A 12,026-nucleotide genomic window follows, 5' to 3' on the forward strand; every position below is an offset into this window, starting at 1 on the left:
GAAAAAATTCTAGCAGCCTGCCGCCCACCCGAGACCTCGTCACTGGGAATTAGTTTTTTTGGACGTGGACTGCTTTTTTTTTTTTTTTTTTAAAGAGAATCTCCACTTGGAAGACTGATCTCTTCCTTTGTTCTGGTCCCCTACCCCTAGAACGAAAGGGTCGGGGGTTTCTTGAGGTCTGGGAAAAAAGGAAACCCTTCTTTCTATCCCCTGCCTTTTCTAAAAGATCTCACAGGACTGATCCAAACAAAAGCTCCCCCTCACAACGTATTGCACAGAGTTTGGATTTACAATTACTGTCTCCAGTCCAATTCTTAATCCACAAAGCTCGTCTGGCTGAATTAACTAGGGCCCCAGACCTAGCTGACAGTCTTAAAGCGTCCGCAGAGGCATCCCCCAGAAAGGCGTCCGCCTTTCTAATGGCTGGTAAAGAGGCTAATAGATCCTCCTTGGGGGCCTCATTCTGAATGTCAGCTGACAACTGGTCTAACCACACAATAAGGGAGCGAGTTACCGAGGTACCCGCTGCATTAGGCTTTAAGGTAGCCCCTGCTGTCTCCCAGGCTCTCTTAAGGAAGCCCTCCGCCTTCCTGTCCATTGGGACCTTAAGCGAACCCAAGTCCTAAAAGGGCAAAGCCCCCTTCTTGGTCACCTTAGCAATGGCCACATCTATCTTGGGAACTTTATCCCAGAATTTAGAGTCCGCCGTGTCAAAGGGATATTTTCTTTTAATTGCCCTTGGTATAAACAATTTTTTATCTGGGCACTCCCATTCCCTGGAAATTAGTTGAGAGATAGTTTTATGGACCGGAAAAAACTCTCCGCTTTTTAATCTCCAGGCCTTCAAACATAACATCCTGGACAGATTTCTGTTCCTTTACTTCTTCCATCCCGATAGATGACCTAACTGCTTTTATTAATTGGTCAGTGTCCTCCACCAAAAATAAGGGCTTGCCCGTGGAATCATCATCTGATGACCTATAGTCATCCTCTGCAGGGTAGATAGAAGGAAGAAGAAAAAAACATCAGTATAGGTGGAGGGGGGGGGGGGGAGGGGCAGGAACAATTCAGGAAATCTATTAATAACAAAATAGTACCTGAACTAGAGTTTGCCTCCACAATCTAAACCTTGGTAGCAAAAAAAGAAAGAATTTCTCCAAAAACAGGCGCTTCTCCCAATAAAAGGTTTTCTTTATTCCATCAAGGTAGATATAAAAGATTAAAAAGCACTTTCAACGCGTTTCTAGCTCGGACCGAGCTTTTTATCAAGACGTGCATAGTCTAGATAAAGACCTCGGTCCGAGCTAGAAACGCGTTGAAAGTGCTTTTTAATCTTTTATATCTACCTTGATGGAGTAAAGAAAACCTTTTATTGGGAGAAGCGCCTGTTTTTGGAGAAATTCTCTTTTTTTGCTACCAAGTTTTATCTCTGTATGCCGACTCCCCTGGAGGATCAGGTGCTCTAAGGCTGCTGACCCATCTGATGAGCTGTTATAGATGTTATGCTCTAAGCATAACACATTCCAGTGAGCATAATATTATTGCCAACATTGCCTGAATTTTTAATGGTATTTCACTAGGATCGCGCTTCTCTTGTCTTTTTTGTCTCTATAGTACATTTACTTCCACAATCTGACCTTCTTCCTCCTCTACCCCAGTGGAGCGGAGGATAAGGCCCCTGGCTGATAACAACCCTTTTAAAGGAGGCTTCAATCTGACTTTTAATTAAGTCCTGCATCTGCATAATAATGGATAGAGTCTCAGCAGCCAACACCCTGTTAGTACAAGCTACACAATTTGGCTTTTTATAATCCAAGGCTAAACCGGTTCTAAAAATTTTTTAAAAATATACAACAAAAATTAGGGTTTTAAAATGAAGCACCACCACAAAGAAAATAAGGTACCTGCACATAGCGCATTCCCTGTTCTTACTCTTTTTAGAAGCTTTCCTAGGTACATCACCCTGAAAAAAAAGGGGAGTATTACAGCTTTAAACAAGTTTAACATTCACCCCTCAGCCAGTAAATACCGTAGGTGGAAGTTTGGAAGAATCCATGCGATCCTGCTTGGAATGATACCCAGAATGGCTCATCCTCAGAGATGCACCCCCTCCTTGAAGTCTCCAGCACAGCTTGGACAGCAATCCAGCATGAACACAGGAGGCAAAGTGAAGTAAAAGGAACTCTCTTTAAACCTCCCGCCCTGAAGTCACGTGACCCGGCTTCTGACGTCATCTCCGGCCCGGACTTCCTCCTCCCAGCACACAGCAAGCCCTGCGACTGTGCCGGACCCGTCCCCAGCAACACAGAGAACCGGCAACAACACCGAAGCCCGTGACCCCACACCAGCCACACCGGAACCCCAGGTGCGAACAAAACTAGTGCAACTATGCGCAAAACACGTACGCCGCGGCCGAAATACAGCGGCTAGTACAGGGACGGAGGGGGCCGGCGCAAGATTTGAAAAAAATCTCAGCTGGGGACATGCTAGAAAGCTCCCAACCAGGTGCTATTGGAGGCACTACTAACCCTGCAACCACAGGGACAGGACTTCTAGGCCTCCTCACAGTCACCACATCCCCATCAGAGACATGGATTCTCCAGGCTTCCCATGGGGACAGGAAACCACTGAGGCTAGGTAGGGCTGTGCTTTCTTTTATGATCTAGGTTTCCTGTCCCTGGGGGAGGAGTCCATCTCTGGTGGTGCTGTCGTGACGGGGTGGAAAATAAAGTTTCTTACTAAGGATCGACCGATATTGGTTTTTTAGGGCCGATATCGATAATCTGTGGAGGTTAGGGCCGATAACTTATACCGATATTCCGGTATAAGTTATCAGCTATTTATCCCCCTGCAACACCGCTGCAGATCATTGATTTAAAGCAGGCGCTTTAATTCAATGCACTGCAGTGGCTTTTGCGGTGCCATAGGCCACCACCCGCTTCTCTCCCCCTGCCTGTCCGGGGGTCCCGAGACCTAGCACAGCCACCGCTCCCCCTGCCGTGCCTAGGGGTGCCTCCAGCTGTTGCAAAACTACTACTCCCAGCATGCCCGAACAGCCGTTGGCTGTCCAGGCATGCTGGGAGTTGTAGTTTTGCAACAGCTGGAGGGCCTACTGTAGGTATAGTATATTATACAGATCCCTGTTCATCCCAGAACCCTGACTCACCTTCCCAGTTGCTGCAGGCACCATCCGGGGAGGGTGAGCCAGGCCATCCATCCTTCCTGTAGTGTCCGGCGGCATTCCAGGTGGAGGGTGAACCGGTCCGGGCTGTCCTTCTCCGGGGGTCCTCTTCTCCGCTCCGGCCTAGTAACGCTGCATAGACGCCGCGTCTGACGTCACGGCGTCTATGCAGCGTACTAGGCCGGAGCGGAGAATAGGACCCCCGGAACAGTTTACCCTCCACCCGGAATGCTGCCGGACACTACAGGAAGGAAGGATGGATGGCCCGGACCATCCCGATTACGGGTAATTTAATTTTTTAATTGGAGGGTGGGGGAGGGGCCTGACCGGTATAGCGGTATGGGCAAAAATCCGTACCGTGGGAGAAAAAAAAAAAAAAAAAACTGTATCCGGTTCATACCGGTATACCGCCTAGCAATACGGTGGGGGCGGTCACGGTAATTACCGATAATGCCCAAAATCGTGATTATCGGCCGATAATATCAGCCATACCGATAATCGGTCGATCCCTATTTCTTACCTTACTTGTTCCTGCACCACTACCAGTTTAAGGGTGCATTCACACGCTATTACTAGCAGAGGGTTGCCCACTGCGAGTTACGCTACCATGGATTTAAATGGGTCCACAGACAGTCCACAATAGATCAGATTTGCAGTCTGTCCGTGGACCCATTCAAATGAATGGTAGCGTAACTCACAGCGGGAAACCCGCTGCTAGTTACTAGCGTGTGAATGCACCCTAAGGCCAGTTTTTTTCTGCCGTATTTTGGAAAACTGCCACTGCAGTGGTAAGTGGATCAAGTAGGAAGTACAAGTCCTTCCGTTATATTTTAACCAGATTTGTAAATTACTTCTATTAAAAAAAATCTTAATCCTTCAAGTACTTATCAGCTACTGTATATTACAGAGGAAGTTGTATAGTTATTTTCTGTGTGACCACAGTGCTCTCTGCCGACACCTCTGTCCATTTTAGGAACTGTCCAGAGCAGGAGAGGTATGCTATGGGGATTTGCTCCTTCTCTGGACAGTTCCTGACATGGACAGTTCCCGACATGGACAGACGTGTCAGCAGAGAGCACTGTGGTCAGACAGAAAAGAACTCCACTTTCTCTGAAGCATACAGCAGCTAAGTACTAGAAGGATTAAGATTTTTTAAAAGAATTTACAAATCTGGATAACATTCTGGAACCAGTTGATTTAAAAATAAAGAAATTGTATTCCACCAGAGTATTTAAAGCTCTGAGGGAAGAACCCTGATAAGCACTACACACAGTTGTGCCACATTCTTGGGAGTTTTCAGATTCTATAAACTGACAAGACAGACTGAACAACATTTTTTTATTCAAATGACATCGGCACTGGACACATCTATTTAGAGTTTTTGGCGTTATTTGCCAGCATTTTCTTCATTCCTTTCTTGTTGTGTTTCTTGGCGAAGCGCATGTTCCTCAGAAACTTGGGATCAACCTGAAAAAAAATTAAAAATGAGGGCAAAGAAAAAAGGGAGAAATTGGTGATCAATATAAGAGTTTGTCTAAACTAACATGTAACATAACTGCACTCAAATCTTGCTTTAATTTTTTTTTTTCTATTTGCTGATTGTCAATCTACAGTGAAATCTACAGCAAAATACACAATGACTTTTCATGATAAACTGTTGTGTGTAAAATGAGAAGCGGCACCATTCCTGGCCATTGTACAACTTGTATATGGAATATTTCCCCAGCAGATTTCTGCTATGCAGACTGCATCTATAATTTTCAGTTCTCCCAGAGATGGTGAGTGGGTTCTATTGTCTCCCATACAATGCACAGGAGAACATACACTTCTATCGATCTATACACAGCCTAAACTTTGTAGAAATTGTGAATATCACTTTCCCTTAAGCCTCCCTCCTCCCCCTCCATAGACTTGTATTGAGTAGTAGTAGTATGATAACTGGAATAAGTAGCATTTTGTCCAATAAGATGTATTACAATGTTTCTAATATTTACTATTGATCTAAGTAAAGTTTGTTGTAATGACAGTGCCTGACATACAGTGTATTCTGTTGAAAGTAGGGATGTCCCGATACCATTTTTTTTTTTTTTTTTTTTTTTTAAGAGAGTATGAATACTGACACTAATTAGGGAATTTGCTTTGGCGGTGAGACCGATGTCTCCAGAGCGATTGCACTGATGTTCACATGGCGAGCAGCGTTAGAAACCGGGTGACCTGCACTATCTACCTATAAATTCAAGTTAGTGCAAGTGACTCTGCGGTAAGATTGCCTTTAATAGTAGGTAGTATCCCCTTTTTAGGTATAGATAGCTGCAGACATTAGCAGCAGCCCCCCTGCAGACTGCAGCACCCCCGTTGTAGACATCAGGGACCCCACCTTGTAGACAGCAGGGGCCCCACCTTGTAGACAGCGCTCACCTGTGGCTGTCCTCTGGTGTTGCTGCTCCACTGCCCCGTTCTCCCGTCTGCATCATGGTGTCCTATGGAGGAGCATGTGACGTTACGCAGGGGAGGAGGTGGAGTTACGTGTGTGTCACATGCTCCTCCATGGGACGCCATGATGTGGACGGGAGAATGGGGAAGCAGAGCCGGCCCGCAGTGCAGCAGGTATCGCACATGGTACCGGGGACATTAAACGAGTCCCTGATACCATGCAAATGCCGGGTATCGTCCTGATACCGATACTAGTATCGGGACATCCCTAGTTGAAAGTATTTGTACGAAGAAAATGTAGTCTGTTGCAGGCAACACCTCCCCATAAAAATAAATGGCATAAATTTGTCCTATGAAAATATGCTGTTTGTGATTCCAGCCTCCCCTGATGAGTCTGCCCCCTATGGTCCACACAGTAGAGTGGAGGAAAAAAAAATTTCAGACCACATTAGCAGAGCACAGAACATTTGTCTGCATTTAGCGCAACTGCAAACTTGAAGACAGAACAGAACAAAACAAAAAAAACAAAAAAAAGCACACACACGTGAAATGCAGCCTCTGGTCTACCACAGATGAGCAATAATAAACTGTACCAAGCACTAGGACCCCTACATTCCAAAATCCATCTGGTGTGTTAGTAATTAAAAGGTACTCAAGTGTTTTTAAATCAGCTGGTGCCAGAAGAGTTACAGATGTGTAAATAACTTCTATTTAAAAATCTTAACCCTTCCAGTACTTAGATGCTGCTTGCTCCAGAGGAAGTTGTGTAGTTCTTTCTAGTCAGACCACAGTGCTGTCAGCTGTCAACAACGTCCATGTCAGGAACTGTCCAGAGCAGGACAGGTTTGCTATGGGGATTTGCTCCTACTCTGGACAGTTCCTGACATGGACAGGGGTGTCAGCAGAGAGCACTGTGGTCAGACTGGAAAGAACTATACAACTTCCTCTGGAGCATAAATCAGTTGATCAGTATGGAAGGGTTAAGATTAGAAGTAATTTAGAAATCTGTAACTTTCTGGCACCAGTTGACTTGAAAACATTTGTTTTCCATGGAGTACCCCTCTAACGCTCACATCGATCAACCCCAGCAGCCAACTAACACATGTAGAGAGTTTCCTCTAATGTCAGGCATGTTTGATTTCAACTGCCAGATCCTTTTGTAGTTGGAGAGATCGCAAGATGCCAGTAGGCCGAATGTGTCCCTCTCCCAGTCTTTTTAGAACACAAGCACACCAAATTCCCATAGCAAATCTCTCCTGCTCCAGACAGTTCCTGACAGAGGTGTCAGCAGAGAGCACTGTGGTCAGACAAAAGAAATTCAAATAGAAAATAACTATGTGGAGCATACAGCAGCTGATAAGTACTAGAAGGATTAAGATTTTTTAATAGAAGTAATTAACAAACCTGTAACTTTCTGGCACTAGTTGATTTAAAAAAAATTAAATATAAAAAAAAATTGCCATTTACTGACCTCAAACAGGGATTTAAAAAAAAATGGTAAACTGTGACACGCTTTAATCTGTAACTCATGCTGTCACTTGTTGTAATGGGGGTTCCTAACTTAGGAAACCCATTGTCATGTACACAGTAAAGGAGAAGAGGCCCTCAGATCAGGAGCCTCATCCCTTTGCCAGAGTGGAGAGAGGTTATAAACAATCTTTCCTACTGAGGATCAGTCCTACAGTTAAATGTTTCCTAAACTGGGAGTCTCCAGCTGTTGCAAAACTACAACTCTTCGCATGCTGGAGGCCACCTGGTGGAGAAATAGTGCTGTAGTTTATAACTTTGCATGTGAATGCCTACTGTGTAATAGCACTACCTAAGACAAAGTAGCACAATTGTGGATATCCTAACAATAGCTGCAGGACAACAGTTCTTTAATATGACACCGCAGGAGATCTGGGTCCTAAGCCTGCGAGTCCGGAGGTGCTGGGAACCAAAGAACTCAGTTACAATAAGGTATGCTCAACAAGAAAAGTGGCTACCCGTACTCACCGCTAGGCTTCAGTGGAACGACTCTGCTGTTTTGGTTCTCACGGACGTCTCCGGTGTCAGCGGGCAGGGCGCTCAGAGGCGACCGCAGGCTGGTTTCGCAATCAGCACGAAACCAGCCTGCAGTCGCCTCTGAGCCCCCTGCAGCGGGTCTGACACCGAAGACGTCCGTGAGAGCTGTAACAGCAGAGTCGTTCCACTGAAGCCTAGCGGAGAGTGCGGGTAGCCGCTTTTCTTATTGAGCATAGACTACTGTGTAATGCTGCCAGGAAACTGAACACTTTTTACCAGGTCTCAGATAAGAGTTCATCTCTGTGGGACACTGATCAGCTCATTATTGCAGGATACTAACAAGTAAGGCTTATGCAAAACAGAGAACCCCCTTTAAGCATTTCATTTACACCCCCATGTTTAGCAAATCTAGGACCAAGCTGAACCACATACTGCAACCAAATCCCCTCTTACTGCAAACACCTGAACCCCCAAAAACACTTGTAGAGGTAACAAGATCAGACAAAAAAAAAAAAAAGGCCAAATTATAACTTCTTCAACTTAATTTACAATTACTTTTTCTAGGTTCACATCTACGTTGGGAGGCTCCGTTTACGGCCTATATAGCAAATTCCATTCAACAGCTGTAAATATAACCAGCCGGTCCTAGTGCTGGGCGGTATACCGGTTCATACCGAAATGCTTCATGTCCTGCACGATATGAATTTTCCCCATACCGCAATACCGGTTTGGCCCCTCCCCCTCAGGAATGAATTATCAACCCAGCACTGCGCTGTCCCCCCACATTGGAGAACTAATCATGTGACCTGCGAGCGCTTTTATGCTTTTCTCCCCCCAATTAAATTATCAGCGCTGCGCTGTCCCCATCAGGGAACTAATCACGTCCCCCTGCAAGCGCTGCCCTCCTCGTCCTCCTGTTTGTTGCGGGCTGCAGGAAATTTGTACTGTATGCTGTATCCCTATGCCCGGGCTGCAAAAGATAAACAAAACAAACTTTAACTCACCTCCCTACGGCGGTCTCACGCTCTTCTCACGGGAATTTTGGAGAGCCGTCAGCCTATCACCAGTCGCAGCAATGTTCCGCCTCAGCCGGTGATAGGCTGAGCTCACTGTCATGTAAGGAGCTCTGGCCGGCTTCTTACATGACAGTAAGCTCAGCCTATCACCGTCCGAGGCGGAACATCACTGTGGCTGATGATAGGCTGACGGCTCTCCAAAGTTCCCATCCCCAGAAGCAGGTGAGGCCGGTACCTGACCAACAGGGCAAGGTGAGTTAAAGTTTATTTTGTTTATCTTTTGCAGCCCGGGCATAGGGATACAGCGTACACTACAGATTTCCTGCGCCGGTGGCCCGCAACAAACAGGAGGACGAGGAAGGCAGCGCTTGCGGGTGACGTGATCAGTTCCCTGATAATTGCGGGGGGGGAGGAGAAGCAGAACAGCGCTCGGTCACATAATTTGGGGGGGGGGAATACCGTTATATACCGTGGAACCGCCATAAGTTACAAAAATACCGTGATACACATTTTTGCTCATACCGCCCAGCTCTAGCCGGTCCATTCACTCCAGACACCAATTGACTTATATGGGGTCTGTTATATGAGGTTTCTGTTATAGAGTCCATTCATTTGACTGGATTCAACCGGACAACAGAACATAGAAAATATATAATGCTGCATTCCCCCCCCCCCCCCCCCCCTGTCGTCTGAACAGATTCCAACAGAGGACAGACTGAAGCCTCAGATGTGAATCTAGCCTAATACAAATATTAAAAAGAGATTTTCTGATCCCCCCCCCAAATATCAGTGTCATTTTCATTTACCAAGTGAACACAGCAACTAAACTGCAGCACAAAGGACAGTACCAGACGGCATTACACAGACATTTGCCAAATAAACCTAAACCAATTGGCTGCTCTTACCCCTTTAAGAGACTCGTATCTCTGAGATCTGGGCTTCTTGATGCCATTTCTGTGCCATTTGCGAGCTGTAACAAAAAAAATTAAAAAATATAAAGATTCTGATTTAAAGTGGCAAGGAACTCCGCAATGTTCTTCATAGGGTAGAGTGGTGGCAAGCTTCTCCATTCACTTGGGGGACAACAGATCTTAGCTCGCAACCTGCAAGGATTCCAGCAATCAGACCCCAACTGATCAGCTAGTTATCACCTATCCTGTGGAAAGGGCAGTGTTTTCCAACCAGAGTGCCTCCAGCTGTTGCAAAACAAACTCCCAGCATGTCTGGACAGCTTGCTGGGAGATGTAGTTTTGCAACAACTGGAAGCACACTTGTTCTGAAACAATAGGATAGGAAATAGAGATATGATAGGGAATAGGGGGGGTTACCAGTAATTTTGGGAAGACTGGGCACTTACACTGGTTGTGAGTTGTGTGATTCTTGGACTTTGCCATATTGAATTCTGTAAAGAAAAAAAATTTGACAAATAAGAATATTCATATATAATAGCATAAAGGTGGTGGGGCACAACACAAAGGTCAGTTACTGTATCAGACCCCAGACATCCCAAAACTACAGGCTGCACAGACTGTACAGCGCCCCCCTCACATCAGCTTCCAGGGTTCTGACCAGCGCTCCCCCCCCCCCCCACCCAATCAGCTTCCAGGGTTCTGACCAGCGCTCCCCCCCCCTTTCATCAGCCTCCTGGGTTCTGACCAGTACCCCCCCCCCCCCAAACAGCTTCCTGGGTTCTGACCAGCGCTCTCTCCCCCCCACTTCATCAGCTTCCAGGGTTCTGACCAGCGCTCCCTCAAATACTAGGTACTGACTGTCACACATCACATTCCACATTACTTCAGAAGCTACACAGCCTCTGCCATAGTCATAGCTCCGGACCCTCTACATCAGTGGTCTTCAACCTTCGGACCTCCAGATGTTGCAAAACTACAACAGCCGGGCATGCTGGGAGTTGTAGTTTTGCAACATCTGTAGGCCCACAGTACTAGATGAACAGCTGGCAGGGGATACAGACACTGCACCCCATAAAATCAGTCACGTGACCCAGAAAAATATGAACTCACAAACTATGGATCATATGGAGCATGAGAGCAGATACTGGCAGGAGGAGCCCCCAAACACCACAGCTAAGGAATTACACCCCCATATACTAGATCCCAGCCATAGCAACATCTATAACTCGGTGTCCAGCCGCCTGATCCCGCCAATATCCCGCCGCTCCGGCCCCTGGTTGTATTCTCCGATGTCCACCATTACATTCCCCCCGGTCCGCGGCTCCACCACCGAGGATGACCCCGGATAATCGCATCCCCCGCCACACTCACCAGCACTCAGCTACGACCACAAGCCGGAAGAGAAAGGCCGAACGCAAAGCACGCCGGGAAGTTACCCAGCCTGGGTGCAGGGACTAATCAGCCCCCACCGGAACAAGTGTCCGCACACGAAGGTTCCGGCTGCCACAGTGAGAATTGGATAGAATTGTGATATTCTATATTGCGATATTCCATACAGTGTAGCAGCCTGTTATATCGTGTAGTCCGTGCAATATAATAAGGATTCTTATTGTGGTATTCTGCATCTTTGTAGAAAGAGCTGCTGCCTAGTAAATCACGTGATCATTCTTCTGTACAGTGGAGTATGGACGGGGCTGAAGTTGGTTCTTATTCGAGCATTGTCTTATAGATGACTATGACTAATAAACCCTTTCTCCTCTTATTTCTCTCTATGCAGTAAACCTGTTATTTTTTTTTTATACATAAAGGTTGAATATTATTTGGGAACAATCGAATACAGAAAAAAAATCTAGATTGTTTGTGTTTTTGCTGAAAAAAAAAAAGTTAAAAATAGATGAAAAAATATGCGTTTTGAATAAGTAACTAATGAATTTAAGGGGTTAAACGCGGTTGGGGCACTGACCTAAGTGTTGAAAAATATAGAGTAAAGGCCCCTCCATAATACCCAACTGTATCCAGCCTGGCCCAAACAGTGGATTGGCATTAAAACAGGTGTCAACCTTGCCAACTATATACATTTTCTACATTTTGAATAAGTAACTGAGGAATTTAACCCCTTAGGGACTCAGCCTATTTTCACCTTAAAGGGGTACTCCGCTGCCCTGCTTCTGGAGCTCCGCTCCCCAGCGTCCGGAGGTTTATTGTTCCGATCGCTGTGTCCGGGCTTCCGTGTTCAGGGCCGGCCCTCGTGACGTCACGCTCGCCCCCTCGTGACGTCACGCCTGCCCCCTCAACCAAAGTCTATGGGAAGGGGGCGTGTACACGGAAGCCCGGACACAGCGTTCGGAACAATAAACTTCCAGATGCCGGGGAGCGGAGCTCCGGAAACAGGGCAGCGGAATACCCTTTTAAGGACTCAGCAAATTTTCGTTTTTGCATATTCGCTTTTTCCTCCTTCCTTTCTAAAAATCATAACACTTC

This window comes from Hyla sarda, chromosome 6 (assembly GCF_029499605.1).
Source record: "Hyla sarda isolate aHylSar1 chromosome 6, aHylSar1.hap1, whole genome shotgun sequence".
Classification (NCBI taxonomy): Eukaryota; Metazoa; Chordata; class Amphibia; order Anura; family Hylidae; genus Hyla; species Hyla sarda.